The sequence below is a fragment of the Bidens hawaiensis genome, unplaced genomic scaffold, assembly GCF_021521415.1.
Source record: "Bidens hawaiensis isolate Kalapana, Puna unplaced genomic scaffold, B.hawaiensis_p1.1 tig00010465_1, whole genome shotgun sequence".
NCBI lineage: Eukaryota > Viridiplantae > Streptophyta > Magnoliopsida > Asterales > Asteraceae > Bidens > Bidens hawaiensis.
In genome coordinates this window covers 652145-658959 of record NW_027491798.1, presented here as the reverse complement: position 1 = coordinate 658959, position 6815 = coordinate 652145, and the positions used below count along the sequence as shown (strand labels likewise).

The following is a 6815-nucleotide window of genomic DNA, read 5'->3' as shown; positions in this document are numbered from 1 at the left end:
CTATAAGGAGCGCATGCTTCTCGAAGATCGACCTCCGTTCGGGTTATCATCAACTCTGAGTTAGTGATGATGACATCCCCAAGACCGCCTTTCGTACTTGTTATGGTCATTACGAGTTCTGTGTTATGCCTTTTGGGTTGACAAACGCACCCGCGGTTTTTATGGACCTCATGAACCGTGTTTGTAAACCGTATTTGGACAAGTTCGTTATTGTTTTCATCAATGACATCTTGATCTATTCAAAATCCGAGAGCGACCACAAGAATCATCTCCATAACATTCTTGATCTGCTTTGAAAGGAGCAATTGAATGCCAAGTTTTCTAAGTACGAGTTTTGGTTGAAAGAAGTTCAGTTTTTGGGTCATATTGTTAACAAAAGGGTATTCATGTCGATCCTACAAAGATCGAAGATGTTAAGAATTGGAAGCCGCCTACGTCTCCCACCGAAGTTTGTTCTTTTCTCGGTTTGGCGGGTTATTACCGTCGCTTCATTCAAAACTTTTCCAAGATTGCATTTCCCCTTACCGCTTTAACACACAAAGGTAAAGCCTTTGTGTGGGGGTCAAAGAAAGAAGAAGCAATTGAAACTCTTAAGGACATGCTTTGCAATGCTCCTATCCTTGCTCTTCCGGAAGGAAATGAAGATTTTATTGTCTTTTGCGACGCTTTTAACCAAGGTCTTGGTTGCGTTTTCATGAAACGAGGCATGGTTATCGCTTACGCTTCAAGACAACTCAAGGTTCACGAGAAACATTATACGACGCATGATCTCAAACTTGGTGCTGTCGTATTTGCCTTGAAGAATTGGAGACATTATCTCTATGGTACGAAGTGTGTAGTGTTTACTGATCACAAGAGTCTCCAACACATTTTTGACTAAAAAGAACTCAATATGAGACAACGTCGATGGGCCGAGTTGCTTAGCGACTACGAATGCGAAATTCGCTACCATCCTAGAAAGGCGAATGTCGTGGCCGACGCTCTCAGTCCTAAGAAGCCATTCAAGTCGATACTTCTTACTTGTGTTCTTGTTCAAAATGATCTCGAAAAGCGTGTTCTCGATGCTCAATACGAGTCCGTCACCGAAGGCAATATGTATGACGAGATGTCGTGTGGTGCTGAAACACAACTTGAAACTAAACCCAATGGTCTGCTTTACTTTTTGAACCACTTATGGATCCACAATCGTGATGATCTTCGCACATTTATTATGGACGAAACTCACAAGTCATGATATTCCATACATCCCGGTGCGGACAAGATGTACGCTGACCTTCGTTATGTTTATTGGTGGACTGGTATGAAGAAACATATCACTTTGAATGTTTCTAAATGTCTCACTTGCTCCAAAGTGAAAGCCGAGCATCATCGACCTTTTGGTTTACTCGAGCAACCTCCCGTCCCCGAGTGGAAATATGAAGGTATTGCTATGGATTTTATCACTAAGCTTCCTTCTACCCGCAAGCAAGATGATAGTATTTGGGTAATTGTTGATCGTCTGACCAAGTCTGCTCATTTCATTCCCATCAAAGAGACTTATTCTGTCGAGAAATTGGCGCGTATTTACGTTGAGAAAATTGTTTGTCATCATGGAACTCCGTTATCTATTATATCTGATCATGATCGTCGTTTTTCTTCTCGTTTTTTAAGTCGCTTCAATCTGATTGGATCTTAGTACTGCTTATCACCCGCAATCTGACGGTCAATCCAAGCAAACGATTCAAACTTAAGAGGATATGCTCCGTTCTTGTGTCCTCGATTTTGGATGAAATTGGGATATTCATCTACCGCTTATCGAGTTCTTTTATAATAATAGTTTTCACTGTAGTATTGGTATGGCACCTTTTCAAGCGCTCTATGGTCGTAAATGTCGATCTCCGATCTATTGGAACGAAATTGGTAAGACGTATAACCCTAGAGTTCAGTGTTGGTGATTTTGTTTTACTCAAAGCCTCCCATTGGAAGGGAGTTGTTCATTTTGGGAAGAAGGGAAAACTAGCTCCTCGTTTCGTTGGTCCCTTTGAGATTATTGATAGAGTTGATCCTATTGCGTATCGCCTCAAACTTCCTGTTGAACTCTCTAATATTCACCCGGTTTTTTATGTTTCTAACCTCAAGAAGTTTCTTTCCGAGGGTAATCTCCACATCCCTCTCGATGAAGTTAGTATCGATGAGACTATGCATTTCGTTGAGAAACCCGTTGAGATTATGGATCATATGGATAAAGTTACTAAGCGAAGACGCATTCCTTTGGTTAAAGTTCGTTGGAATTCCAAGCAAGGCGCCGAGTTTACGTGAGAGGGTGAGGACCAGATGAAACTCAAGTATCCTCATCTTTTCGCTGTTGCGGATTCTCTAATTTCGGAACGAAATTCCCAAAAGTAGGGGATACTGTAACAATTCGGGTTTTTTTCACTTTTACTTTGTAACCATTACCGAACCCGTTTACGGGTCCGGGCTCTTTAATTAATAAAATTCCCGTACTTTTCAAGTTATAATTACTATATTATTTATTATCGCTACACTTATTTAACTTTCATGTTTTTAACCCAAAATATAAAGTTCTAGCCATTTCTGTGTCCATCTCCAAATTACTTGAGGGGTCTACCTGTAAATTCTGTTATAACCCATATTTCAAAATGGATATCCATCACCAAAACCTGACCCATATTCAAGTGTTCGTGTACCCGAGATCAATCAATTAATTAATTGGATGTACAAATCTGGTTGTGATCAAGTTTTATATTAGGAAATCGTTGAATAAGACTTTTCGCGGCCAAACCGACACACCAAAACGAGTAAATAATACCAAACTGATTTGCTTTCTTTTATTAACCTGCCGACAACCCTAAATCATTGATGAATGCGGAATCGTCGATATTATTTCAATTAATTTCATACAATCATTCCTTGTTTACTCGCCGGCATTAACCCTCTATATAATTGGATTATAATAGTTGTTACATAGCTCGTTCATTGCATTTTCTTGGCCGCCCTGTTCACCCTTGATCTCCCTCTTCTGTTTATCATATAAGGTAATTGAACTTTTGGTTTGGATCGCGATTTCATAAGGATCAAAACCCCTAACTTCGTTTTGATTAATTGTAGCAGATTTAATCAAATCAGATTTAGGGTTTATATAATCAAATTGGGGATGAACAGCTGGTGTTTTTATTTTAATTGGAAACGGGTTTTGTTGCATAAGGCTGGGTAGCCTAGCTGGTTAACATATGGGAACGTGGGGCGGAGTTCGCGGGTTCGAACCTCCTGCAGCTTGTTTATTTTGGAATAAAAACAATTTTTGTTATTCTTTTAATTAATAATTAATTATATTAATAAAAACATCAGCCATCAACTCAACAACCTATCAAAATTTTCTTCGTCGTTCGGCTCAAGGTTTCAACCATCGCAAATAACTAATACATGTTGGTCTATCGTTTGAGAAGTGTTTGTCTTCAATGAAGCATGTGAAGTTGGATTTGCATAATCATTTGGGTGACAATTATATAAATGATGCTTGCATTTGTTGTATTGAGAATGTGTTCTTTTTTAAAGTCGCGATTGAAGATATTTTTCAAAACATGAAACCACGTAAGGAAAAATTATAATATCTTTATATTTAATGACTTTGTATTTTATTGAATGTTAACAATATATTTTTGATATGATACTGGTATTGCATTTTATTTATCTAACGAATGATCAACCCAACCCGACCCGACCCATTCGGGTGCGAAAACTTTGACACCGGGAAAAAAATCAAACATTGGAATTTCCGAACCCATAGGAAAAAGTTCCTGGCTCCGCCGCTGCTGACCGACCACCCATTACGACCCGAACCTACCCAACTCATTTGCCATCCTTATTTGCTGGTGATCCAAATTAGCCGTTCAAAATAAAATGTGGGTTAAATAAACTTTGTTATGCATAGTTGAAACACTAGCAGAAGAGCCCACGCATTGCGGCGGGAACACAACGGGCATTCCGTCAAGTGGTGATCGGCTTTGTGGTGGTAAAACATTTTAGTATAGTAAAAATTATATTTGTGATATTTTACTATACACAAAAATACAAAATTTATATAACCTTAGCCAAAAAAATTAAATTAACAAAATTGAGCATTGTTATGGTTATAAGTTTCTAAAACCTAAACCGGGTACAGTATAACCGAATTAACTAATCAATGCCGGAATCTGCCTAGAATGGTGGTCTTGGCAGAGATGGAGGATGCTAGAGGCTTAAATTTTAAAGTGCTAAGGACTTTGTTAGGACAAAATTAGATGGCAACGCTAAAGAAAATATAAAAACCTAAGGAACCCGGTAATAATTTTAACAGAACACAATTATACAAATGATTAAACTAAGTATTAAATAAATTAAAAGGGAAAGAATCAACAAACCATTCACTCAGCTTCTTCTTTCCGAAAACCACTCTTATATTTTCCAAGTTCCAAAACAACATAAATGCTAATAGTTGACAAGATGGTGCAGATGGTTCAGTAATGGATGGGAATGGTGGTGCCTGATAATTATGGAAGGAAATGGATATATTATTATATTAACTAATATAGAAAGCATCGCCAATTTTGTATCTATTTGGTTGTGCAACTGCAGAGGGTGGCGTTCCAAGGTTGACCGTTAGATCCCCCGAAGGCCCGAACATAACACGAACCCTGAAATCATGTCATACAATCTGTAGTAGCATGCCAAATTTAACTTCCAACTGTTTTTGTCCATCACTAATCACTAAAAAAATGGAATTAGACATTAACATCTACAATCGTTGTAAATAACCAAACAAATAGATAAACGAAAAATGATACTAATAAAGGTTACGAATTTAGAAGAAGTCTGCCAAACTCGCGAACAAGATCAATGGGAAACAAACGATGGTTGTTATTTCACAGAACATCATATAAACTTGGACCAAGCTTCTTAAAACATGTTAAGTAGTTTCTTAACTCACAGACCCAAGTGTGACAACACTTGACGTCATTGTTACTGCTAAATTATAATATGATTGATATCTCAAACAAACACTAACAAATACTTGCAAGTTGTAATACAAATATGATTTTGATAGTCAAACCAATTTCGTATTTACACACAGCTACAAAACTAAAGTTAGAAATTCGCTCACACCACAATCACTCTAATTGCCTTTGACACTTTTGGTTTCTTGGCTCCGGATGCCGTGGACCTTTTGAATAGGGTTCAGAAAGTTGTTCATAGTAACGTAGCGGCCCATAAGAACCGAAACTTTGCTTTTAGTAGGATTGGGTTTGCTATCAAAAAGGGGGTTGCGGCGCAGCTTGTTGCCCGCTTACCTGCCACTTCATTGTAAATCGTTTGGATGTTTCTTAATATCAATAAGTCTCAGAAGTAATAAATAAAAAATAAAAACATACAGTTATCATGTGTAGCAAGCTTCTGTACACTATTTGAAAAGTGTTTTTTTAACCTTCATCATGTCCAGATAGCTAACCTTCAATCCTTTTTGCCCAATATCCTATCTACAGTTAAGAAACAAAGAATCATTAACACATTATCAAAAGTCTTTTTTCATTCAAAATTATACATAGTATTACATTGAGTTATATTTTCGCATAGTGCACTGCAAACTGTTATGATGTGTCCCTTTATGTTATACTGGTGAGTAAGAAAAACAGGGACTGCATTATCCATATATTCATGCCTGCAAATAAAAAAACAATTAACCATGCCATATTGATAGCACACATGAGTAATTCATGAACCTAAACTCAAAAATCCAAATTGTAGTCGAGGTCTGAGCCTCTGTACATCATAATATAGTATTTCATCTTGCGAGGTCAGGGACTTGTCAAGCAAAAATAATAAATTATTCGCACCCACTCATTTTTTCTGGTCGAATTTAAACGAACGAACATGAACATGCCCCCCCACATGTATTCATTTAAACTTTACTATGGATGTATGATATTTTTGCAGCCATAGATGGAGAATACTTATCTGACGTGGCAGCCAGTAATCTATCTATACTTTTTGACGTAGGCGGTGTTGTGGGAGGAATCCTAGCAGGTTGCATTTCCGGCCGGCTAAACGCTCGAGCAATTACCTCTACAAGCTTCATGTATTGTGCTATCCCAGCCCTATACCTCTACCGAACCTATGGACACATGTCCATGACCATAAACATCAAGCTCATGTTAGTAACCGGTGTGTTTGTCAATGGGCCCTACGCACTCATAACCACTGCGGTTTCAGCCGACCTCGGGACCCACCGTTCACTTAAAGGAAACTCACGGGCCCTTGCAACTGTGACTGCAATCATTGATGGAACCGGATCCATTGGTGCTACAATCAAGCCGTTTCTTACCGGTTACATTTCGACCCAAAGCTGGAGTGCAATTTTCACTATGCTTATGGCTGCCACTTTAGTGGCATGGATGTTTCTTACGAGACTTGTGGTGACGAAATAAGTGCAAAATGGCAAGAGTTGCGTGAATCAACAACAAATTTTGTAAGCATGGAGTTTTCACAAGAACGTCTTGCTTATTATAGATGTCAATGAAGCTAACCCACCTCCCAACATACATAAAACCATAATTGGTTACAAGATTTCAGATTATAAAAAGTATGATGGTACACTTTGTAACTTGAATAAATTATATAAAAATCGCACACGCAGAAGAGATTACATGACATGTAGCCTATCGGTGGTTTGCTCTCTGTTCCTATATCTTCCTCGATCATATGTTTTTCCGCAAGCAGTGATGGAATATCACGGGAGATAGGACCACACAAACCTGGTTATTAACGATATATGTTAATAA

The 6815-nt window shown here is 38.1% G+C and overlaps 1 pseudogene; it reads left to right on the top strand.

Moving 5' to 3' along the window:
- Positions 1–1261: 1261 nt before the first annotated feature.
- On the top strand, positions 1262–6461 carry LOC143535308 (putative glycerol-3-phosphate transporter 1 pseudogene; annotated as a pseudogene).
- Positions 6462–6815: the final 354 nt, after the last annotated feature.